The 26,551-nt window shown below is 41.5% G+C and overlaps 1 long non-coding RNA gene across 14 annotated transcripts in view; it reads left to right on the top strand.

Annotated features, from left to right (window-relative positions):
* Positions 1–26,551, top strand: part of LOC111923745 (uncharacterized) — a 114,905-nt gene that overhangs the window by 57,110 nt on the left and 31,244 nt on the right. For all 14 annotated transcript variants that reach the window (XR_015273883.1, XR_015273881.1, XR_002861262.2 and 11 more), the window contains 2 exons: positions 10,493–10,579; positions 23,993–24,124. This is a non-coding gene — a long non-coding RNA (uncharacterized LOC111923745). The remainder of the gene's footprint in view (positions 1–10,492; positions 10,580–23,992; positions 24,125–26,551) is intronic.

A 26,551-nucleotide genomic window follows, 5' to 3' on the forward strand; every position in this document is an offset into this window, starting at 1 on the left:
CAGCTTCCTCTAGACCAGAATTGTTCAGAGCCACATCCTGGCTTTAAACAGCTGGCTTTAAATACTTTCAGGGATAGGACATCCACAACTTGTGCCTCACAACCCTAATGGTAAAGAATTTCTTCCTAATAACTCATCTAAAGCTACTCTCAGTTGGAATCCATTCTCCCTTGTCATGTCACTACTTGCCCTCATAAAAAGTCTCTCTCCATCTTTCATGTAGGCTCCCCAGGTACTGGAAAGCCACAATTAGTTCATCCTGAAGCCATCTCTTCTCCAGGCTGAAAAATCTGAATTCTCTCAGGCGTTCCTCATACAAGAGGTGCTTTACCCCTCTCACCATTTCTGTGTCAGTCACCTGGACTGGCTCCAACAGGTCCATGTCCTTCCTGTGCTGGGGACTCCAGAGCTGGATGCAGCACTGCAGGTGGGGTCACACCAGAGAAAAAAAAAAGTCTTTGACAGTGAGGGCTGAGTATGGAAAGTAAAGGTTTGGCATGCATGGGACGTGACTGGATGACTGCCATGTTTATTAAGCCATAAAAGAACATGCCTGTTCTGTGGCTAAAGCTGTGTTTGCACAGTGGTGCGAAGCCAGCCCTCAGTTCTGGGGTGAAGTGCCTACCTTTTGCAGCCTTTCAGTACTGAGTTTTTCAGTAAAATGAAAAATTCTGCTGGTGGATTGTTATTTTCAAAGAAGGTTTTTAATTATATAATTCATTTTCTTATTAACTCAGTCAGTGAGTAATATATTCCCTGTTCCATTTTTTCTGACACTCAGCTTCAGTTTATTTTATGCTACCATCAGATTTCCAGAATGCCCCAGATTTTGGCACTGACAGCACTTAAATAAACTGAAACAGTTGTCCTGGGAAAGTTGGAGGTTTTGACAGCTGCATGAGGGATCATGGGACTTCAGCCCATAAAATACCAGTGTAAGGGGAATTACAATGTTTTAAAAACCACTATCACTTGATAACATTATAAATAGCAACAGGAGCTGTATTTGAACAGATTCAGGCCAAACCTGAGTATCTTTGAATGTAAAAATGAAATTTTGCTGGAATCTCTTCATCACTAGATTTATGTGAATAAGATGTGGGGTATGATTTATTTTTTTTCATTATGGAATTTATCATATTCTGTGTCCTGTATACTGTCTGCCTAGCAGTGAATTTAATCCGAACTGTTTGTTCCGGATTCATTGATCAGAGAAGTAACCTGAAAATATTCTGCCAGACCCTTAAGATTCTTAAGTCAGGTTGTAAATTTTATAGCATTTTTGAGGTTAAAAAGTGGTCATTTTTTTCTAAGCTGCATTTACCAAATGTGTGTGAGAAATATATAACACTGTCACGCCTCTTATATTTATTGAACAAGGTGATTTTGCCCCCCACTAGACACACTTTGTGCCACATCATCTGTTTCTGCCCTGCAATTAAGTTTGCCTTGAACTACCCAAACAATATTGTTTCCTGCAATTTCAGCATCACATTCTCTCATCATTTCTGCTCTTGTGTTAATTTTGTCTTTACTTTCAGCTTCCCGGTGAAATCCTGTGATTTCAGTGAAATCTGAAAATATAGGGAACTGATGGCACTGTAAATTGGTTTCAATTAAAGAATGTGTGCCTGCTGAACTGGGGTCCCTTGAAACAAATATCCCTTGTAAGATGGAAAGATAGCAACACCTGTGATCCAGCTTTCAGATGAAGAAATTTTGTAAAAAATTTTTACATTTTTTAATGTAAATAATAAGAACAAATAATTCAACAATAAAAATATTAAACATCAACAACAACAGTAATAGTAATAGTAGTAATAATAATATCATGTCACTCCAGACTTGAGAGGGTTTGAAAGGGTAGCCAATAGGTCTAAATCTATGGTGGCAATTCAGAATCAAATATGAGTAAAATATCTTTTGAGGGCACAAAGCTTGAAACTTGTCACAGAAGAGGCAGCTAAACTCAGACAAGAAAGCAATCTCTATTTGAGAGCACACAGGCATTTCTAACGAGTAGGGTCTGATGAGTCAGCGTTTCAGCTACTGAGTTAATGCAGCATTTGGCAGCTAAGCTAGAAAAAAAGAGTATAAAAAAGCCCTTTGGCATGAACTTTGCTTCTGAGATATATGCAGTGAGTGTATCTCTGAGAAGTGGGAAGGTTTTTGAAGTTATAACAGAGGCTGTTTTAATTTGGGGCAGACTCATTAAGGAACACGGTTTAAAAACATAGATTTTGTTCCCTCTGGCTGTATGCTGTGCTTCACACTGAACTTGGCAGAGACAAAATACAATCCAAGAGAAGGTATCTGTATTGTAAGATAAAATGCCTCAAAGACTGCCTGCTTTGTGGCTGGATCAGATCAGATAAGGGCTGCATCTATCATACCTTCCTCGTGGTGTATACCAGAGCTAGAGGTATTAAGGGGTATGCTAAGATGATGTGTCAAAATTTAATTTAAATCCTGCTGCAGTCAGAAAGGCCAAATCTTTCAAAACATTAGATGTTTAGCAGCAGTTGGTGCCAATGGAGTTTTGTTGCCTAAAAGGGAAATGGTGGAAAATGACATAAAGAAGCAGTTAGCAACCCTGTGTGTTGGTCCCACCTATTGTCACAGCTGTTTCACTCAGGCAGAGGCACACCTTGGTCTTTGTAAAGGCTCAGCTGTGTTTCTGCTCGCTCTTCGCACAGTTTCCACATGGAATTTTAAGGCTGGCTTTCAATATGCAACTTAGGGACAAAGGGCAATGTCTGCTTTTCATCTGAGACTGAAATGTTAGACTAAGATTCAGATCCACAAGAATCTGTACAGGAGAGAGCAGCAAGAAACTGATGACACACTCATAGGAAATGGATTAAAAAAAAAACAACAAAAAAAACCACCAAGTTGTTCTTTCCCTTTCAGGATGTTAAACTTTCAAAGTATTGATCAGCTATCTGTTACAAATGATGCACAGGTATTTCAGACAAAGGATTTTATTGTTACAATTAATCATTATTTGTGTCATGACTGAGCCTCAAAAGGCCTAGTGAAACCAGATCACTGATGAACCAGGCCCAACAAATACTAAGAATTCATAGCTTAAATTCACAGGAGAGCCATGAGAAAGAGCTGCCTTATAAAAGCAGCACAGTGAGAACACCCAGCCTGAAAACTGCAGCTGAGTCCTTGTGGCTGCCCCTGCCTGAGCAGCGTGATTGCTGCTCTGAGCTAAGCCTTGATGAGGCTGCAGGACCCAGGTAGAGTTCTCTGCCCAGCACTGGGCTGCAAAACAAGGCTGGGAGGTTTGGAGGTGGCACAGCAGCCTTTAGCATGGTGGTGTGTGTGTGTTTGTGCACCCGTAGCACGTCCACACCTGCAGCCAGCTGGGCAGGGGGTTCCTCCTTCCCCTGGGCTGTGTCTGCCTGCCCCTGTGCGTGTGCAAAAAACACCAGTGGAGGAAAAATCAAAGTAATGAACAGACATTCAGAGCTGACCCTGAATGTTTGTGGTTGGTAGATTAAAACAAAGCTCATTGCAGCAGAGTTGCTCAGGATGACCCTTGGAATTTTACTTTTAAAGGTCAGATGGTAAAAAGCACTGCTCTCCTGCTTGTAGGAAGGAGAGTTTAGCTGTAAGGTCACTTTGTTTTTACACTTTCAGAAATGTTACCTCCACCCTTCACAGGGAATGTAAATCAAGTGAAAAACCACCCAGCAGGGTTATCAGGGTAACACTAAATCAACACCAGCTGCAGCTGCTAGGGGTGAATGTAAAATTTACAGTGAGGCACATGTCTATTGCTACTGAGCGATTAGCAGTATTTCCAATTAAAACATGCAAAGACCAAGATGATTTTTATTTTAGTGGTCTACATAGAAGCACACTTAGAGGCCAAACTAATCCAGGTTTTTAATTCAGTGTTCATGGTGTCCCTAAATCAGGACCATATTGCAAGCTGGAAGAGAATAGGGAGGAGGGCAAACTTTCCTTTCAGCAGTTTTAAAAAAGCTGCTGACTAAAATCTGCATCTATCATCTTGTTATTGAAAAGTGTAAGTAAAAGGTGAGAGAAAATTGTGTCTGATATGGGATGTTTAGTTGACAGACAGCTCATTGTAACAGATGTGGCTCCTTTTAAATAGCACAGTAAATGAGATCCCAGAAAGACAAGGACAAAGGCTAGGAGAGAGCACTTAGTCTAATTAGACAGAGAAATCCATTTCCGTTTTAACTGAATGCTTCTCTGAATGTACAGAGATTTCCATGCTATGAAGCACAAGCAAAGGATGGAGGCTACAGCTATCAGTTCATAATCTGCAAGGCATGGAATAATAATGGTCCTCATTTTTCAAGCACTGATCTCCAGTAGTTTGTTAAACCTGCACATCAACTTCTCACTAAAGCACCTGCAGATTAATGGCATGGCTAGAAAGCTTTTCATCTGGTGGGTATGCGGGGAGAAATTGTAAAGAAAGTAAAGAATGGCCTTAAAATTTGTTCTGTTAAAAAAAATACCACTCCAAAAAAAGCCACAAAGGAAGGACTGGTAGTCCAGATTTTTACTTATGCCAAGTAAAAATTCTATTACAGGAGAAATAAAAATTAAGACACAGAAAAAAGACACGGAAATTGTACTATGGTTTCTATAGCAATCAGCACTTCAGACTTGCCATGCCTTTCTGTGCGTGCTTTATGCTTGCCACAAGATATTTAAGGCAGGACCCCTCTCACCTGACTTCAACTCCTTCACTGCCAGTCGTTCATGTACTACTCGCTTTATAAATGTACAAGAACTGAAGTTTTCCAGGATCCTCCTACAGTTAGCTTTGGGAGAGAGAGGCATCTCCAAAGTTTGTTTTATCTTGTCCAGGGCATGTATCTGAGGCTGGCACCTCTCGAAGGTTAATCTGTTAACCTGTTGCCCTGTACTGACTGTAGAAGACAAATGTTTCAGGTTAGCAGATGTGCTTCTAGACAGGGAGTTAGGCTGCAATTTTATGAGAAGTGATTTTGCACTTGTCTCCAGAAAACGCTGAAAAATTTTCAACAGAGGTCTGCACACTTGCTTATTTTTGATCTTTCTCTGTTCTACCCAAAATGTTAGGGGAGGAATCCAGAAAGGGAAGCTCAAGGAAATGGAGAACATGACTAATTTGTGTTGACTGTTTTTGAGCTGAGCAGGCAGCCAAAATGTAGTGCCTTGGACATTATGTGCAATAACCAGGTATCCAATCAAGCAGTTTTGATGCAACATTTGTGTTTTTCTAAATAAGTAATTCAGCTTTCTTGGAACCTGGGGAATCAAATTAATGGGAAATGTTTTTCAGCCCTCACCTCTATACCTCTTCTGCCAGCATTTCCCTGACCTCCTTGAGAGCCTTTATTTACAGTCCTGTTACAGTGCTTATGCAAATCTTGTTTTTGCTGGTGGTTTTGGATATGTTTTTATGCACCCCACCAATAAGTAGCATGTGCTAACAGGGCAGTAACAGTGAAGACAGAGCAACATGGTTTTCAGAGAGCTATGGGAACCCAAAATCTGTGGGTCATCTTTAGTTTGGCTGCTGTCATACATTGAAGCCTGAGCTGCAGTGCATTTTCTCTGCTCTTGCCCATGCCAGCTGCATTGGCCAGGAGGGATATGCTAACATTAGTGAAAGATCAACTAAAAAGTCTGGGGAGAGAGTGAAGTGAAGGAGGAAGAGAAAGTAATTGTTTTCTCCAAGGGAAAGAGCCTGAACCTCCTTTTCCAGAGCCAGCTCCTCTTTTAAAGAGTAGGAGTGGGTGCAGGGAATGATGAGCCCTGCTCCTTCCTACGTCTCCAAATATAGGAATAATGTCTAGGATAGAAACATCATTTTAAGAAAGATTTGGTACTTCTGAGCTGTGCTCCTTGCTAGTAAAGGAATGTTTCATTAATTTAAAGGGAAAAGCAAAACCTCTTACCAGTATGACAACAGCAGCTTTCTAGATGGTCTGAGGAATAGTGCAGTGTCTTAGTAACATATGAGCCAAACAAATACTGGTTCTTTTGAGCGTAAGATCTGCCAGACTCTTGCCAGCAGTGCTTAACAGGCAAATTGCTTAACAATTACAGGATGGGTTCTGCAACTGGGATCTGTGCAGGTGCAGGCTCCTGGTTATAGGCCAGGCAGATTTTGCAATGCCACTGGCTAAAATTATTTTTAAAGGAAAACATGACGAAACTGCATTTGTTTCCGTGTGTATATGTACCCATAATTTTATATACACACACCTTTACGTGTGTGTGGGCATGTGTGAACACAGATATATGTGTGTTTGAACTGTACATTGGCAGTATTTGGAGCTGCATAAAACTCTTGCCAGCATTGCTGGTGATGAATTAACCCCAGTGGACTGAGTTTGTTTTATGACTATGAAACAAAACAAAGTCATCCTCAGCCCTGAAGATTAGCAGCACATAAAATGATGAAATAATGAATGTTAGAAACTCAGCAAAGGGGTTTTTTTTGTGTTTTCAAATGGCATGGGATAATGTAGGGACAAAAGCATATTGCAAACACAAGCTGGGCATGGGTCAAGATACCAGTCTCAGCTGGATTTCTCCATGAATTTCTCCCATAGTGGGCAGATAGGTGAGCACACAGGACAGTATTTTCCAGACTTAGCAGCTTGAAGACTTAATTTGCTTACAAAGCCACAGAATAGGAAATGTACAGAGTTATTTATCTATGATTTTGATCAGAGACAGCCTTAAGTGAGATACTAAGAGAATTAGCTGTAGAATAGATTTTGGTGACAGATGTCCTGTTCTCTGCTGTTATGTAAAAAGCTACCTTACCTTCTCTGTCAGCTGTGATATCTGGCTATAATTAGAAATAATATCTGTCAAATAATTGGTTATGCACATTTTGATTAATTTCCTGAGACAATTCCACTCCTGTGCCACTTCTCAATCTCCCTGTGATTTTTAATTTTCTCATTTGGGGAGAACATTCAGTTAATTAGACTCCAAAATCTTGCAAACAGCTCAATCTTGCAAACAGCTCTGTAAACATATGTGGTAAGATTTATTTCTTAATATTTGTGAGATCCTGGTATATATGTTATATGAGTGTATATAATATTAATATATATCTATATTTATATAAGCAATGCAATGTAATCTTAAAATGTATCCTCTAACTTATATAACACATTACTACTGAGAATAAAAAAGAAAAATGATGGTAGAGTATTTTTTTTGAAAGTTTAGTTATGCTATGAAGAAGGACTATAATAGTCTGGGAGAGCTGTAAGCCTACTTTGCTGCTTGGTCATGCTTCAACCAGTTAAGATTGTGAAAGATGTTTTTGGTGACATGAAATGTTTTGAAACATGAGGCTTGTTCATCCCAATGTGGATTTGTTATATACATTTAGTTTTCTTAGAAAGGAATTAACCTGAAGACTTTTTAGAACCTTGAATTTGGTATATCTGTCAGACAGTGGTGATTAACCTCTTCAAAATGTAAAATCAAAACAAGCAGGAGGAGAACACAAGCTTTAAGAAAAGGTGTTGTCCCAGGCACGGGACCAGATGAAAGACAGGAAAGAGCTGTGGAGAAAACCAAGGAAATCAACTCCCAGTCTTTCACAGGGCTACTGCTTTGATAGCATCTGTGTGTGCTGCATTGGCAGGCGAGCTGCCCGAGGGGCTGCAGTCATCTCCAGCGGATCCACAGGTGTTGGAGCGCGAAGCTCGCTCCGGATCCGTGCCAGGGGCCCCGTGCCTTGCCTGGCTGTGCTGCCCCAGGCTCTGTTCGGGCAGGGCAGAGAGTGGCAGCAGCTGCAGTGCCAGTCCCAGCCCTCCCGCCAGCAACAGGCACCAGCATGTTGGGATGGCGCTAGCCTAAGGAGCCTCCAGGCTCAGGGCAGGGTATAGGACGGAGAGGTGCTTTTCTGTGGCTTTGTATAGATAAGAAACCATTAAATATCCAGTACTTCTCTGGAATAAGGGTAACTGGAGAAAAAGATGGGTTTTTTTAATCTTTTTCTTTCAGCACTCCCTTTTGGGCACACAGTAGTAACTGCAACCTATCCCAAACATGCTGTCATATTCAAGCAATAGTGCAGCATCTTCATGAAGCATATACTGCTGATTATCTCTCCTTGTAAAAATCTTGCATGAGATCCACCTGCATTTTGGCAAAGATGCAGGTCAAACATCTTAAGCATTAGATCAAGGTTCATGATGAATTTTCGGGTCTTTTGAAACACTTTGGAGACTTTTACTGATTTGAAAAGGGCCAAAATTTTTCCATAATATGGTGTAAAAAGACTTGACTTTGACCTCACCATTTGATATTAAGCCTCTTCTCAATTCAATCTCTACTTATTTTCTATGTGAGTTCATCCTCCTATATGGAGAAGGCAGAGGTTTTACTCCAGAGCTGACCTGGAGATGGAATCACTGTGACCAAATCTTGCTGGGTATAGGGATTTCCCTGCTCACCTGCTTGTTGTTCAGGAGATGGAGCCTGCAAAGGAACCCTGGGATTGACTCAGAGGGCAAAGCAGGTGAGGCTATGCCTGCTTTTCTCTTCCTGGGATGATGAGCAGGGTGCACACCTGTGTGCACACAGGAGGAAACTTCACCATGATGCTCCCTTCTGTGGACTGCCTCCTGGCTGGAAGATATGGCAGGCATTGAATTCAGCAGTGCTCTTCCTAGCTCCATCTTGCTTTGGGGAGGTCTGTGGTGTTGCATTTTTTAGGCACCTTTCAGTACTGGAGGCAAAGCACCAAGGGTGAAATACATTCCATCTCGCTCTTCTGGACCCCTTGGCAGGGCCAGTCCATGTGAGTGTGAAGAAAGTGGACTGGACAGTGCCTCCTGCTGTGCTGTGATAGATAGTGCCATGAAGTGGATGTGATGTGGTTATTAGGCTGTGATTCAGTTCATACTGAGCGGTATTGATCGGTGTTGGTTCAGCACTTGCTACATATTTTATCAATTGACCTTTGTGATTGTATTCCTGCTCTGCTTCTTTTACTTCTAATTCTCTTTGCCTCCAGTTTCTGTAACTCCTAATCTTCCTGTGTTTGATTTCTAATAGTATTTCTTTAGTCTTCTGTTACAGAAAAGCTATTTTAGTGAAGCTATATTTTCCTTCCTTTGCTTTTCTTTCCCTTTGTTTGCTTTTTATTTTTTTTTTCAAGAAATCCACCTGCTCTTCTTGATACATCAATTCCATTAAAAGATTCAGCTTCTAAAATATTTTGCCCTCAGCACAAGAAAGAAGTATAAATGCAGGTGTTTTGCAATAAAGCTCAGGGGTGCAGAAACTGGTTTTATAGCAGATCTTGTCAAATAGGATTTACAGAACCCGATAACATAATAGAGTTCGATAACATAATGCCTTCGTGAACAGTTCTCCTGGCCATCTGTGGAGCTGCATGGTTACACCAGCTGAAGATCTGGTAGCCTGTTTCCAAGATGTTGTTTGTAAATATGCACTGAAAGAAAACCTGAAAGAATAATTGTCGCTAAGTGCATTTAGCTGGGTGCAATTCACTGCGGGTATTAATTCTGGACTTTCACTGAAAGCAAGGAAGACAGTGTTGTCTGCTGGGTTGTTTTAGCACTGGCTGGTACTAAAACAAGGTAGGGAGGTAAAATATCTTCCTAGATGTGTGCAGCTGCCTTTATAGCAAAATCAGGGTTGAAACTAAAGAGTTTCTGACTCACAGCGGTGCTCAAAACAAGGAATGTGCTACCTGTGTGTCACAGACCTTTAACACACAGATCTGCCACATCAAATAGACTCAGGCTGTTAGAAATGCAGCACAGACACACAAAAAGCAAGTTTGTGCCAGTCAAAAAAATAAAAGATAAACAATACACTGTTAAGCCAAAATGTGTACAAAATTTACTTTCAGTGAGGGGATGCAGAATATCAGAAAGAAGGCCATAGGATTTTCAAACCTTTTTTTTTGGTTGCAAGAGATATAAAATGTCCAGTAGTAAGTGTGAGTCTCCACAGATATCAATTAAGATAATTTAAAGATCTCGGATTTATATTCCTGGCTGAAGTTCAGAGTTACCAATTAGAAAATGTTTTCTAGGATCTTATTAAAGCCTTTGTGTAGGAGGAAATTTGAAAGTCACAGCCCAGAAGAGTGGTGGTTGATAGCAAAAGGGGGAAAGGAATGTCAAAATATGTATTATGGAACTGTGATAAAGTGCCATCTTTTTAGAAATCTTGCCTTGTGAATAGTGCACAAGTGCCTGTTCTCCATCCACTTTCATCCAATGCTCTCTTTAATGACCTGGATCTTGGGAGGCTTAGCAAGCCTGAAGCTAAAACAAATCTGAGAAAGTCTGCAAGCACAATAGAGAAAGAGTTAGAATTATAAACAATTCTGAAAAACTGAAGCTTTTTCCAAAATATAAGATGAAATTCCACAGTGCCTGGTGCAAGGTAGGGGACAATAAAAAATCATTAATTAAATAAGGGGTAAGAAACTGTTGATTTCTTCCAGGAAAGATCTCAGAGCAATGTTGCCAAGCCAAGCAGATGTGAACAATGTCAGCCTGCTGTGAGGAGGAGAAAGCCCACCCTGTGACATGTAAGCAGCAAAGTCCTGAAATTATGCTTCCACTGCTAAAGCTATTTAATGTCCAGCATCTGGCACTGTGCTTCACGAAAGCCATTGATCACTTGGAGAGGATGAAGAGAAGATTAAGTTATTCGAAAACGTGATCTAAATACATAGCCTAAGAAGAAAAAAGGCAGAGATTTGGGTTATTTACTCTAAGGGAGAGCAGACTGATGGAGGAAATGGGACAGGATAATAGTTTTCGAGTGGAAAGAGAGGGGAATGATCTTTTCTCTACATCTGTAGCAGGCAAAGCAAGAACCAGTGGTCATAAGCTGCAGAGAGAAGGACCTGGGAGAGAAAGCAAGAGAAAATATGAGAATAGTGAGGAACTGGACAAAAGAATATCTGTGGAGCTGGGGAGCTGTTCTCTTTGGTGAGGTGTTTTTGAGAGCAGGGGAGACAAGGAGCCATTAGAAATGGCATTGAGATACAGCTTGTCCTACCGTGGGACATCTCAAGGTGTTTTCCAGCTCTGTCTCCTGTGATTCCACAATGGTGAAAGCTGCAGGAATGATGCCATATTTGCAGAGAACATGGGACAGTCAGAGGATAAACTTTTTATGCAACACCATGTCTATGTTGATGCTCATGAGAGTTTCCCACTGAAAACCAGCAAGAACAACACACCAGTACTTACCTTAGAACTGTGGAACTGCACTTTAGTGTTGTGTTTTGTGATGACTAGGAAAAAAATAATTATGCCATCACAAGGATGCCCTTGAGCCTGCTGGCCATTCCCAGAGCTTTCTTGCACACACACTAGTCTTGCATTCTTCTGAGGAGCTTTTGTTGTAGTGCTGCTTTTCCCCTCAGTCCTTCTGAGTAGGTAAGAATATTTTTTCTGCACATCATCGAGGCTGCCTGTCACTGGTCTTTTGGTTGTGGTGCTAATAGGAAGAAGTGCTTTAGACAATGAGGTTTGTACTGGGAAAAAAGCATTGCTAATGGCACTCCTACATAAAAAAGCATCTTGGATGCAATTTGAAAAGGTAGGGAATTAAATTTCATGGATGCAGGCTGTTCTCTACCTGTTGATCTTACTCCCCCAGGAGGGTCCTGGTCATCCTTTTACTAGTCTGAATGGGACCTCTCTTGTCAGCAAATTCCTTTAAAGCAGCAGCTGCTACTGAAGAGAAATTTGCCATGAGAGCAGTGATTCTCCAAGCTCAATCCAACAACCATCATGACTTCACTTAAAGAAAGGTAGTCCTGAAGAGATTCTCTCTGGTTTCCAGAACAATAAACGGTGATACTAATACATTACCCAAGCTACACCAACTTCAGTAGATTGACAACAACTTCCCAACCTGTATGGCTGTTCACAGACTATCTGACCCAGATGAAACAAAAACTAGAAGACAAAAGAAGAGGAAGCCCCTTTGGTCTAAGCTCTGAATGCAGTGTGTCTGGTCTTCATCTCAACATGGCACACAGGGGATTCAAACTGGCTTTTCAAGCCTGTCTCTCCATCTTGTACTAACACTAGAAGAAAAAAAACACATTCATTTTAGAAATTTCGTCTCTGGTAGTATTTGAGTGTGTTTGTGAAACTACTTCAGAAACTACTCCTTCAATAGTGCCTGAACAGATCAGCCCTTCTGATATTGTTACCATATGAGGGCAGTGAGAGAAGTATTTTCCCTAACAAATCACTTACTAAAATGGAAATGGAAAAATGGCCCATTTTCTTAAAACTATCATAATTCATAAATTCTATATATATTATTTTTGTTATTTCCCAATGCATTAGGAACAAGCTAGCCATTAACATCAACACCTTTTAGATTTTAAAGTGAATTTGTAATGGTCACCCTAAGGGCTTCCTCTAACTTTTTTTTCTTTTTTAAATTTGTTTTAATACACTCCATTTATTGAAAAAAATTTCACACTTGTGCTATCTTGTAGTGCCACATGACTACAAATATTTGACCATTTTTAGAATCCAACCTGAATGCTTTCTCTGTTTAGATGTTCATGTGTCTCAACAACATAAAAATTAAAGTTGGAAATATGGTGAAGACTTAGGGTGACTTCCAGCAAAGCTGATGTTATTAAGTATGAAGTATGATATGAAGAATGCTGTTGAATAGATGTTCCTTGGTATTCCTTTGGGATCCTCTGCCTCCCAAATTTTGCAGCTCAGCTTCTTCACTACCCCACAAGCTGCAGGTCTTCTCTGAGGGAGCCAGGAAGATGCAGTTGGTTTCAATACATCTTATAAGAGCCACAAAGTCCAGAGAGTCTCTGGAGGTGCAGGATAGCTGAAGAGGATCTAGCCAGGGAGACTGATGTCTGAGAGAGTATCTTTTAAGACTGTTGTGAGGCAGACAGATAAAATCTGTTTGATGATATTAAGAAGGAAATTTGTGTGCACCAGGGAGATAAAACAGCTCCTAAGAGGGAAGGAAGAATGAAAGATGCAGGAAAAGCATTTTCCAGAGCAAGGAGAAAAAGAGGATGTTGGGGTAAGACAAGAGAAAAAATAACCTCAGTGGTTTTATTTTGTGGCAGTAATCTTGGAGCTGGAGATTTGTGATATTTTAAGTAAGTTGTTTCGAAATTGTTTCTTGTTGCAATATTGCTTCTATTCAGCTTAAAAATCAGGGATGGTAGATAGCCAAAAACCATTTCTATCAACAGTCATGTTTGATCACTGGCCACCCGGGTAGTGAAAAGTAAATGAGAGAAATTCTACACCTTTTTATTTTTTATTTTTTTTTTTATTCCCAAGAGCCACAAGTGGCAGAGAAGTATATGCCTTTAGTCCTAGAAATGGAGGGAAAGTTCCCAAGAGCAAGCCATGGAGTGACTCCAGGAATGACCACATTGCTGGATGAGGAGCCTGTAATGGCACAGCCCAGCAGAGCTGTGCTCCATTCTTTGAGTCCACCACAGCACCTCCCCACACCAGCAGCTGATAACCTCGAGTGCTCACGCTGCAAGGATTGGGTTTTGCTCTTTTTTTTTTAATGAACCTTTTGAGCATTGATAAATTTTATTCAGTCTTCTACAATGTGAACAGAGTGTGAAATTCTACATTGCTGCACAGTGGAATGGGAACAGCACTGTCTTATAATGTACTTATTTGTCTCTGTGAGGGATTGCTGCCAAGCTTCTGTGAATACACTTTTTTTGGCTGCCCTTAAATGAGCAAGAATGCTGAAAATTTATTCCCACAATACCCAAGACTTTTTAATGGTATTTTCTGACATTAAAGCACACATATAAAAACATGTATACACATGTGCAAAACTAACAGAATTAAAATTACTTTTTTTTTTTTTTTTTGTGATCACAGAATCTTCTTTCCTAAAGCCTCAGAAAACAAAAAAATGCATGGAGATAGCTAAATTATAAGCTGACTCAAGTGTTTGGGATTTTTTATATCTCTGTAACACTAAAATTGTTGCCATTCTGACAGACAAAAATCAAACATGAGAAACATGATGCATGTCCTCTGCAGCTTTATTAAGACTATTTCTGAGATGGAGGAAAAAAGACGGGAGAATGGTTAAGTTTGATGTTTAAGAAGTAGGCAAAAGTTCACATTCCATAGCTGCAGTAGTTTTTTGTTAAAAGAAAAGCAAATAAAAATGACTGATTAAATGTTCCTTGCATCTATATAAATCTGTTGCTCTCCAAGGAAGGCCAGGCACTTGCTTGGAGTGTGTACACATGAGTAAGTGAGTGTGTGCGTGTTATATCTATTTCTATGAGCAGGACATATTTCCAGCGGTGGCAGGTAGTAGAAATGATGAGTACAAGATGGGAAAAGGCTTTGGTGATGAATGATCAAATTTTCAGAAACATCTCACCTCATTTGATTTGTTCATAAAATCCATTACAAGAATAAATAGTATTTTCCTACCTCAGGCATTCTGCGGTTTTTGGTCACAGGATGATGGTTTTTTGCTGTATCTGAAGTTGGAGGTTTGATGTTTTTTTGTTAAATAGAATGTCATCAGAAAAAAAATACCTGCATTTTTTTTGAAAAAACATTGTGGCATTGGGAAGGCGACAGCATCATCAAACAGCCAGCAGTAGTGTATAGGTAAGGAATTTGTATGAAGAACTTTCTAGCTAGAGCAATCTATTTAATAGCCAGGACTGGGAGAACGAGGGTGAAAGAGCCAAAGGAGTGATTGTGTTGATATAAACGTTTCTCCTCATCTTTTTCCTCTGAAAACAAGACTTTTTGAATAGCCAGCACTGTCCATTTCCATCAGCTTTGGTGGGGTGGATGTGGAAGCTTGGACTCACAACCAGGAAAAATCTTTGAGGCTTGCAGAGTCAGAATCAATGTGCAGTTTCCTGCAAATATTTCTTTACACTTTAATCCCAGAAAGTATTGTCTGCTGCTACTACTGTTATTGGCTATTCCTTTGTCAATAGTATTTGTCCCTTGTGAAACAATAAAGAAAAAATGTTTTTGTTCTCTTTGCTGGCCTCCAATGGAAAGTGCTTTTGAGAGTCCGTCTTTCTGCGTGGGCTTGTGGAGCATTTGGTGGGGTTTTCTGTCCTTACATATAGCATATCATAGAATGTAGCAACATTTCTGGGTTCCCAAGCCTAGGGACAGGTTTTCCCTGAAAAAATTAGAATGCTATATGAAACTAGTGCACGTTAGTCTCTGCAAGGAAAACCCAGGCCCAGTGAGAGCGGGGATCTCTTAGGAGAGATCCCTTAGGATCCCCACACTTTGTGGCAGATAGCTAAGCAGGTAATGTAGGTGCAACCATAGTGAATGACATTTGCATTAATTGTAAATGTTAATAATTAGGCTACAGAGACTCACAAATACTTAGGCTTATTAATGTATGTAAGGCTTTACAAAATTGGGAGCCTTTGTCAGAGGCTAAAATACAGTTTTTGTGATATTGCAGTAGGGCAGTTTTTGTGGCTCTTGAATCACTCAGGTGCTATGGCTTTTCCTTCTCAGCCTTAGTAAAATTAGCAATTAGCAACCTTTCCAGTGCTCTGACATGAGATTTTTCATGCAGCACAACTGATGCACGCGAAATCTTCAGAAAGTCATGCTTGTGCACTTCTCCCCCTCCCAGGGCCAGCAGGAAAAGGGGATTCTCAGCCATGCACCATCCATGGATACTCAGAGGCTCTCTGCCATGCAATGGTTCAGAAGGTGTCCCTGCAGATGGTGCAGCATCCTGTCTGCCAGCGTGCCACTTAAAGTCATGTTGGAGTTCAGGTTACTCTCTCATATCTGAGATTGCACCAGAGTCAGGGCCAGTATCTGCCTCCCTCCCACAAGAATTTTGCACAGACATGGCCTCTGCAAAGTTACCACGTCTGGCAACTTGTGCCTGCCACTAGAAACCATGCTGTGGATACAAACCTTTCTGTTTGTAGAAATAGTAAGTATAGTAGCATCTGGCTACTTGTGGTGTTGTGTCCTTGAAATGGTGAGAACTGCCTAGCATGCTGCACCCCCATCTCAGCTCTGAACTCTGTATTTCTGCCCCCCATTAGGTGCACTGGAATTTTTGCAGTGCTTACACTGCTGGAGGATTGTGCACACTGGTCCAGAGTGGGCAACCTTTGCCTGTCAAATTATTGTTGTGGCACCAAGAGTTTGTTCCTCCAGCAGGCTCTGATCAGGTATTTTGCTGCTGGTACTGATCACCCTCTGCTCCCTTGGCAAGCATAGGTTAGCACTCCCAATATTTGATGATCAACTCCTTTGCCTTACGTACATTAAAAATTCTTCTACAATTTCACATATTCTAGTCTGCTTTAAAACAAAATTATCTTCTGATTTTCCAATTTGCAATGAAGCATTATTCTAAGCCTTTTCCACTTCCAGGTTTCCAGAGGGTTTAATCTCTATTGTGGGTTTTTACTGCTTTATTATCTTTGTAGATACTTGTTTAATTCTTCTGATGACTTGAACCATATGCTGTGTGGTTGTCACTGAGATGGGGAGTCTAAAGAGAGGTTAAAAGTGCACGTTAAAAATGCAATTTTTCACAGGTTGCATTGGGAAAAACACTATTGATCTTCTGTCGGCCATTTGGGCTTTTTATGTGTAGTTCTGTTTAAAATGCCTTCAAGGAAGTCCTTTGAGAATGAAATTTTAGGTCATGAAAGATAGAAAGGCTGAGAACTCAAAAAATTAAAAGCCTTTGTTTTTCAAGAGTGCAACATGTCTCTTGCACCAGGCTGATAGCAATGTAGATTTTCTTCTGCCCTCCCATCGAGGTACTGAACTGGAAGGAAATGTGTGTTCAGGGGACATTGTGCCAAAGGTGGGCCGAGCCCTCTGTGCTGAGCCTACGTTAAGGAGCAGTGGGGAGGACTGGTCAGGCAGGACTGGGCTGCAGGGTCAAGCTGTTCAGTAGCCTGAACCACCCAGTTTGTTTGGATGAGGCAGCAGAAAAATCCTCAAACAAGTCCTGCCTCTGCAGTTTCTCAGGCTTGGCCCAGGGCAGGTCTCCTGGCTGTTCCCACATATCCCTTATGGGTGACAGGCTAAAGTACACTCCAGGGAAGCATGATGCCTCCTCTGCTGCTGCTGTTTGGGCGTTGCACTATTGCACAGATTAAAAATAATCAACTGCAGTCTCAGCTGTCTGAGTTAAATATTTTAAATTTTATTGCAAGTGGTTGACTTGAAGTATTTGGACACCATGCTCTCCATGCTGAAGGAGCTGAACTTCTCTCTTCTCCTTTCTTAACTTACTTTTTGGCAGTAGATTGCTGAAAACACATCTGCTACCCTTGGCAACTAAAGGCACCTTCGTTTTCAGATAGATTCTGTGTAAATACCAAACAAAACATATATTATAGATGCTTGGCTTGGATCTAGTAGAAAATTTGCTTTCTAAGCTGCTTTCTTCTTCTCTGATTTGTGCATGCGTAAGGGCATTTCTGCAGCTATGTACGACTTCCCATTGACATAGTATTTTCCTATCTAATTGAGGTCTAGTGGCCACCATCCAGCTGACCCTCCTTCTGAGGGCATATAGCCTGCAAAAACACAATCTGAGGGGGCAGTGCTGCTATTCTTTGCCACAGAAACAAAAGGGAATAAACCCCATTCCACCTTAACCTTAGTGGAGCTGTGCCAGGCCTTGAGTGCACTTCCTCATTTCACCATATGTGATAAGCACCCTGAGCAAATAATTGCTATGAATTGATTGCTTCATAAATTTTGTCCTTCTCACCTTCGGGTTTTGGTCTGCTTCTAATCTAAGCTGGGATTTTATCAGCTGTCCCTAGCACCCCTCTGAAGGATTTGTTGTCTGCAGAGCTGCTGGGTGCCCATCAAGCTGGTGGAGACAGAGGTTGTGTGGTACGTTTCTGTCCTGCAAGTGGATTTCTAGAATCCTTTTTGTGGGATAAATATTTGGGTTTGCAGTTTTGAAAATGGCCTACCACAAATATTTGCCTAAAATTTGCCAGTGCAGGGAATGTTTCTTCAGCAAACACATTTACCAGCATGCCTTCAGTCAGTAAACACCACTGAGGTGTGAATACAGTCAAAGGGAATTATTTTTTAATGCAAATTGTTAATAATATAAAATAATTTGGAGAAGGCTGGAATCAGGTTTTTGTCTTCTATTTTGGAGCACACTCATCAGTCCAAATGCAGACACACTCTGTGCAAGTCCACCTTTTTTGGGGTCTGAACAGAGGAGTGTGCTTTTGGAGCACAAGATGCAGTGACATGTGCCCCCATTTAGAGAGTTGAACAGGGTACCAGTGTGTGCTATGAACCAGCCCATTGAACTTGTTTGGGCATGAATGATGAATCATGGCACTGAGAAGTTCCTCACAGCTGTCCTCGTGACCAGTCTTATTTGTGGGGTGAAGGGAAGGTGGGAAGTGGATGCTCTTGCTGCACGGAGCCACAGTAGAGGCTCAGTGGGGTTGGGAAGAGCTGGTGGGACTCAAGATGATCCTGTGGTGATGTAGCCCAGGAAGAACAGGCAAGGTGAAGAAAGAGAGACTTGTTCTTCTTGCTGCTGAGGTGGCAGCTCCTGGATAGGCTAGTAAGTGAACCACTCATGTTTTGAGCTGCCTCTTTGGTGTACTTCCCTCCCGTTGAAGTTCTCTCCAGTTTGATGGTAGGGCACTTTATCCTGTGATCAGTTTTCCATTGCAGGTTCTCCTGCTCTCCTTGTTGCAGAAGTGCTGCCCTGGAGTTGGTTCTCTGAGATGTGGAAGGAGAAAAGGAAACATCCACTCTCTGCCTGTCCCCCTAGCTGGGGTCAGCCTGTGGTGGAACACACCGACTCACTGTGCCCTCACCGTGCCTGGGATTGCTGACAGGAGACTTTGCCTGAAGGACTGGTGTTGGCAGTCTGTAGCAAGAGTGTGGCTTGATAATTATGGATTCCCACTCCAGTATTAGAGCTAATTTGCAGGCTCTAGAGAAGTGATGGCTTGGCAGAGGGGAGATGTCATTATTCTTATTAGCACCAGCAGTTTTAGACCAAACCTTCTGTCCTTACTTTCCATGAGAGTCTGAAGATTTTCAATCAAGAAATGTGTGAACAAAGTTTGGGTAAAACATTTATTGTTAGGCTGAGCAAGATTTTTTCATGGCCAGGAACACAAGCAGGAAATCTTATTTTCATTCTAGGACTCTCAGAAAGTTGTCAGGGCTTCTGAATATAATCAAATATATAATAAAATATAATCAAATCCCTGTCTTAAAGGTTCTTTTCTTCATAAGTACATTGTCCACTAGCAAGGTGGGAGGCTCAGTCACTGATGCCAGAGCAGACTGAGGGCTTCTCATAGAGAAGCTAATTATATTTTGCCTTTTTTTTTCTTCTTTCATTTGCAGAAAGACAGAATAGTTGTGAATAAATTGGGAAAGGGGAGGGTGAGGAGAACTCAGAATTCATTAATATTCATACTTAGCCACAAGTACACAGGAAAGGTGACAAGGAGCTGGCTGCCCAGAAACCCATGCACCTTGGTGCTAGATAGAAAATTGAATTTAATTATAGTTACCTTTAGCTCAGCACCTAATGAGCATGTTTGAAATAATGGAGAGTTGCTGTATAATAGAAGATCCAGGACTCAAACAGAAAATGCAAACCTTCTCTCCTTCTTCCCTGCTCTGCTGAATTTAAAATAATTCTGCCAAGGCCCAGGAGAAAAAGTAGATTTATATTATGTTTTTTTCAGTTATTATCACAGAAAATCATCCAGAAAAAAAATAAATTAAATAATATGGTCACTAGGGGGGAACAAGCACATTATAATGGGGAGTAAAAGAATGGAGACTTATTCCATTCTCACTTTGCCTAGTGAGCACTGCTAGGGTCTTGAGGTCTTTGTTTTTTCTTTTTTTTTTCTTCTCATATCATGCTGTTTTATCCATTTTCTGATAGCTCTTAGGGGTTTTTTTTTTATCCTTTATCTTATTTTCTAGGAGACTACTATCCATGGAATTTACTACCTTGTTGCTAGGGGAGAAAGAAGCCAAGGAGATTTCTTTCACACACATTTCCTAGGATTGCTTCAGAATGTTGGTTCTCACAAGCAACTTTAAAACTGCAGACCTAAATCCTTCTCTGTAGCACACAGGCACAGGTGGGGATGGAAGCTAGCAGAGATGCTCCATGTAAATTAATGTGAATTTAGGGGAAAGCAGAATGTGGTCTGTACTTGGCTTTTTGTCTCATACTTTTGCATTGCTGAAAGTTGAACATAGCATTTGAAGCTGCTTTTAGCCTTACAGCAAGGACCTGATGTTTGTAGCACAAGCCCAGCTTAAATTACTTCCATTTTAGTGGCCAAGGTAGGAAAGTGAGTGTCACAATATTATTTTTATAATATTTTTATATTATATTAAAATTTTTATTATTAAAAATATATATTTTTAACCCATGTTGAAATTTGGCTTTTCACAGTCCAGTCATGAGCTGTAGTTAATGACCTAGTGAAATAGCATTTATTTTTAAGGTAAAGCTTCTTCCAACGTGACCAAACCTTTAAAGGTTTACCTGGAGGTGAAACCATGCAAGCTGGCAGGATGGAGGGCAGCTGGCACGGGTACCAAGCTATGAAATGATGGTCACAACCTGGCCCTGAATCTCTCAAGTTTAGTCCAGGTCTCTTTCAGCTTCTATTTTTTTAGTTGAGAAAGGGCCATGTTTGTTTGTTTCCTGGCTCTGTTCCTAGGCAAATTTGGTAAATCTTGGGAGAAGCAGAAAATCACATGGTTTCCCATTTGATCTCTCTCCTCTTTTGTTCTTTGTTTGGAAAGACTGTGGTAATGGTTCATGTTGCTTAAATATCCCTACACTCCTAGAAGACAGATAACACTGACACTTGAGAGATTCTTGAGATAAATCTCTTATGGACACATGGTAGTTTCTACACCACATGTTTTCTCCTTCCTGCTTCTTTAGCATGCTTTTGGTGATTTGTTTGTTTGCATGAATTACTCTCAGCTTCAGAACACATCCATGTCTTTTATTTCTTATTTCCTTAATTGGGGATGTTTGTTTTTTTTTTTTCTGCTTCTGCTCTTTTTGGATTCATATTGCTTTATTAGCAACATTGCAGTCTATTTTGGGTGATTTAGAACAGAACAGATAGAAATGCATAAATATCATTCCTTGGCAAATAAGCAAGCCTAGATGTGCCTTAAACACATTTTAAAACATTTTAAACCCTTATTCACAAGCAATTTGTGTAGCTGACTACTGGGCAAACATAAATCCCTAAATCCTTCTTTTCTTTTATTCTGATCAGCATTGCTTTGTCTTTCTTCTGCTTTTCTTGTCAGCTTACTTCTGAGGGGTGGTAGGTGCCACCATGCTTTTAAAATCCTGTTATTTTGCTTGTTTAGACACCTGCATACCACAGCAAATTTTTGCCTCAGTTGCCACTTATTTTTTGACTAAAAACAGTCTTTAATTACGAACGAGACAGAAACCTTCTCTATGTTTCTGTCTTTAAAGGCACAATAGATGCCTTGGCTGGATGCTGCTGCCTCTGTGCTATCTTCTGTTTATTAGAGTCCAGCCCCTCACTAAGCTGTCAGCTGAGCAGAGGAGATGCAGAGTGACAGGCATTTCTGAGTGCACTTCATGGATGTGCCAGAGCCCCAAAGTGAGTCATGAGGTGTGACGGGCATCCACAGTTTTTCACCTATGTGTGGGACTTGAAAATCTGCAAGATGGTTTTCTTTGGGCAAAATAGCTGCTCTCCCCAGAGCTGTGGTCCAGGCGCCGCGGGTCCTGTCTTGTCAGCGCTGCAGGGAAGGAGATGCTGTTGTGGAGGCTGGAAATGGCACAGCCCAGTTAGGAGAGAGTTATGGGAAAATTTCCTTTGGCTTCTTGGTCTCTCATGTGTAACTGTCATGGCCATTGTGGCGCCTTGCGATGTGTAGTGAGCATCGCTGCATTTTGCTTGGGGAATGAGAAGGGCTGTCCTTCTCCTGCTGTCTGGATTGGCAGTAAATGTGGTCTGAGGAAGTGTGGGGAAAGGGAAAAATACAGAGTCTGAGTGGATTTTCTTTTCTATACTCTCTCCGCATAGACTCCCTTGGGGAAAAGGGAGTCAATGAACTAGCACGTCTCCTGAGGGACTGCAGCCATATTTTCAGTCAAAAAATTTTGGTTTTCAATGAAATGCATGTCAGAAATATTTTGCTTTCAGTGAAGTATGTGGCAAAATAATTTTTTTTAATTTTTATTTTTTTCCCAGTGAAAAGACAGCAATTTTGTGGGGGAATAAGTAGGCTTAGCTCTATTAGTAATACTATTTTCTGTCAAGAAGCTAATTCATCTTAATGGAAAAATTATAATCAAGCGTGGGAAAGAAGCACTTTTCTAGGCAGCGATCCTGTCACCTGTAGAGAAGAGATTTGGGATCTGGAGTGGTTTGCTTCTATTTTGAGCTTTAATGCTAATATTTTCAGGCTCCTCAAGTCAGCCTCATGCTGTGTGGGCATGCACAGCTGGAGCATTATGAAAAATAAATAAAAAGATATTTCTAATAGAATGGCCAGAGTTGGTAAAAGTGGCTTCATCTGCTCTGCTGAGAGGTTTATGAAACCAGACTCCCCCGTGGCAACAGAGAAGCACCCGTCCTTGCCATCATCTGTATGACTTCATGCCTTTCCTTTGAAATACAACCCCTTTATGTCAGCTCTATCTTTATCAATCAGGGTGGCACGATAAAGTGCGAACACTGAGATGATAAAGAGAATGTAGATTGCGGCTACCACTGATACCCGCTGGCTGATCCTGAACTGCTGTGTAGGAGCCTGTGGGAGGATGCAGGGAGGTGTCCCTGCAACAGCATAGATGGAGTATCAGATTGCACCAAGCATGAGAATAACTGTATGTACAGAATGTATCCAACCCTCAGGCACATATCCATATGTTTGGATGCTGGTGGGTGTTTTTTAAAGTTACTCTTTTAAAGATATCCACACAGGTGGCTAGCAAGCATTTGTTAGATGGCACAGCATGAATGTTGAAGCAATCTGACTGCTCGTGGGTGAGGAATAAAAGGAGAAGCAATGCTGGGTGTCCAGGATTTTCTGGATAATGGTTATTTTCTTTAAGAAAGAAAGGACTTTTTTTTTTTTCCAGTTAGCTTTGGGAGAATGTAGAGGGCTGTGCAGAGGCTGACAGCAGCCTCTTGTTTCAGAGGAAACAAAAACCCCATCAGGTTTAGATGGTAATTTAGAAAAACAAACCATGCTTTGGTGATTTGATTTTTTTTTTTTTTAAATGATATTTCATGCCTGTGTGAAAAGTAGGTTTCTTTTAGTCCTTCAAGGGAAATAATAATAATCAAAAAAAGAGAGCTCCAGGTGTATGTGGGGGAAGGCAGTGTTTCAGTTTTGAGGTGGGTTACTTTTTTTTTTTTTTATGACAGGATATGCTGAGGCCAGAATGTGCCATTGTAGAAGAACTCTGTGATGAGCCACAGGCTCACCAGAGGCAGTCCTGCACCACTTCCTGACAGGATAATGAGAGATTTCCCCTATGTCCAGCCAGCTTCTCTGGGTTTGCTTTCTTCTCTCCATATCTACTCATGGGACCATCCTCTCCAGGTGGACTGGCTTGTTGTACGGGCAGTCAGAGGACAGCAGCTGTTGCTGGGCACATTCAAAAGCAGCTGAAAGGATACTGAAGCCACTTTCAATCCATCTCTAGGCCTAAGTTTGCTCAATGCAGAGACAGCAATAAACACCCAGTCGCTGGGTCACTAACTGTAAGGGAGGTTTCCTGGGCACATATTATTTTGAGGAACCTTTTCTTCTAAAGCAGTAAAAGCAGCTACTGAACTGAAGGCAACACATCCTTAATTTCTGAACAGTTGCTGAGAATGAAAGGACTGTCAGAAAAAAACCCCAGCCTAATTAATTTTCCGCCTTTTATCCAGAAGCTCCCGAAGCCATGTAGAAAACAGAATTTCTTCAGACCACCCCACGATTTCTCCAACATGTCTCCAGCATGAGCGCTCTCATCACAACTTTTTGTGGCATCTACAAGATTTGTGCCAGCACTCACTGAGGTAAACAATCCCAAAGTAGATTTGCTGGCTCATTAGCTGTAAGTCTGTAAGGACATGAGTGACGTATGAGAGAAGTTAATTAAAAGAGCTATTGTTGCGAGGATGGAATGAATGCTGCTGGTCATACAGGCTGGGAGTAGGACTCAGGTAATATTCATATTGAGCTATAACAGGGATATATAGCTGGCTGGGCCAAGTAGCAGCAGAACCACCCATATGCTGTTGAAGCCAGGAAAACGGAACAGGATCAAGAATTTGACTCAAAATACTGGCACGGGTCCCTCACCAAGCTGACCTGTGCCAAGCACATCTGTGTATTGTGAAGGGAGGGAGAGCTGTAGACCCTAATATTTTAGTCTGAAGCTCTTTGCAAGTCGGTTTGGCCAGTACTTGCCTGTAAAGGCAGTAATTGTCTATCACAATTTGCTTCAAATATAATTGAATCTCAAGAAAGATGAGAACAGCCACACTGATATCATCTGACTGGAAAACTGACTGTGTGCAAAAAAGGTTAAAAATACAGCAAAAAACACCTGGCTTTCTGCTGAAAAGCTGTGGCACTCCATGGGAAATCTTGGCAATGACTGAGTGATGCTCTAGGTCCTTTGTCTGTCAACTCTTCAAGGCTGCTATCTGTGTCCCATGTGGACTGTGCAAGCCAAAGGTGGTGGCCCTTGGGGCAACTCTCTCTTTCCAAACTTACAACCTCAGGCTATTAAACTGTAGTCCATGTGGGTGGTCTTTAAAAATCCTTACTAAAGCCACACCTTATGCAAGCACTCACACAGACATTCACCTGCACGCCTCATGGAACGTGCACCATTTTTCCATCCTATGTTTTCGGTCACTTTGGGAATACCTTCCCTTGTGGGCTCTGGCTCATTCTATTCTTTTGCCATCTCTGAGCGATGTTTACACTGCATTGTGCTGAGAAGCCCCTTAAATCTTCACATGGCCCCTCGTGTGCGCGTGCAGACAGTCCGGCATTATCCAGCTCCGTGGTGAGGATGTTCACATCTCTTCTCATTAGCGATGTGCAATGTAAAAGGCTTGCCTTGAGTTTCTTGAAGACGGCAGTAATGAAGCTCTGAAGAAATAGTCAGGGGAACGGAGCTAATTAAAATGCAGCAGGGTGTAGAAGTAAAGGTAGCAGCAGCTCGCTATGCCATGTCTCTGGCAATCAGCAGTCCCTAGTTTACCCACACTAATTGACAGGAGACGCAGTGCTACTGAGTGTGCACACAGCCAGCGTTAATGGAGTCAGCACACGCTGCTCTTCCTGCCTGACTTGTCTCATTATCGACCTTGAACTGGCAAAGGTCAGTTGATGGTGCTGCTTTCATCAAGATGACAGGTGTCTGAAGATCTTCTCTTTGTAGTATAATAATTTGGCAGTTGTCTTATCCTGTACGTGAATTAGTGATCTGATCCTGAAGAGATGACGGATAAAAAAGACTGGCTTACTGTGGTGAGGAGCTGGGCTGTTGTATGTTTAAAAAAAAATAAAGGTACCAGAAGTCCTGGAGGAAGGAAACAAAAGTATATTGCATAATTCCCCCTGGAGAAGATAGTGCCTGAAGAAGCAAACAGGCAAATTTTCACAAGTGGAAATGCAGTCAGTCCACTGTTAAAAATCAGCAGCTTGTTTGAGCTGATGACGAGCACCAGGTGCACCGCTGGCACTCGGCAAATATCTAATAATAATAATAACAATAGCTGGGGCACCTGACACCTGCAGTAAGCCGTGAGTGACAGTGTTCTTGGGGAGATGTCTCATCTGAAGGCAACGTTGTCTCCAGGAGATGCATCATTATAACATGCTGCACCCAGGCGGCATCTCATGTGCCCTCCTTTTTTTATTCTATTACAGATGGTCTCAGCAAAGCCACTGGAGACTAACAGAAATGCTCCTGCCATCTTCCCCTTCAAATCTACAGCACCAGCATTTTTGAGCATTTTTAATGAAAACAAATACTTTGGTTTTCTGACAGATGGTCTGCAGTCTCCTGGTTAGTAGGTTGCCGAAGCCTGAGCTTGCATCTCCTTTCCTTTCCCAGCGCCACTTGTGCAAGGTGTGTGTAAAAGTGCTATGTGCTGCCATAGCATTTGGCCACTTGCTTGTGGGTAAAAACGGGGTAAATCAGGGCCTAGACCTGGGAAGAGTCTATATTCCCCAGCAGAGAAGACAGAAAAGTGCTCCTTGCTGAAGAGCTGAGGGGAAATCTTTGTGGCAGCTGACTTGTTGGCAGCACCAGACTGCATTTTTCTTGGCTGAGATAGGGAGGATGAAAGTCAGTGTGAGCCCAGATATGCACAGCAGCACCTGCAAAGGGACTCCTTCAAAGAGGTTCCTGCTCCCTCATCTCAGTGTAGCCCCACTTGATGACTCATGGGCAGCTCTCTTGCCCTGCTCAGGCCCCACTAAGG

This window comes from Cyanistes caeruleus, chromosome 1 (assembly GCF_971803275.1).
Source record: "Cyanistes caeruleus chromosome 1, bCyaCae1.hap1.1, whole genome shotgun sequence".
In the NCBI taxonomy this organism is placed as follows: domain Eukaryota; kingdom Metazoa; phylum Chordata; class Aves; order Passeriformes; family Paridae; genus Cyanistes; species Cyanistes caeruleus.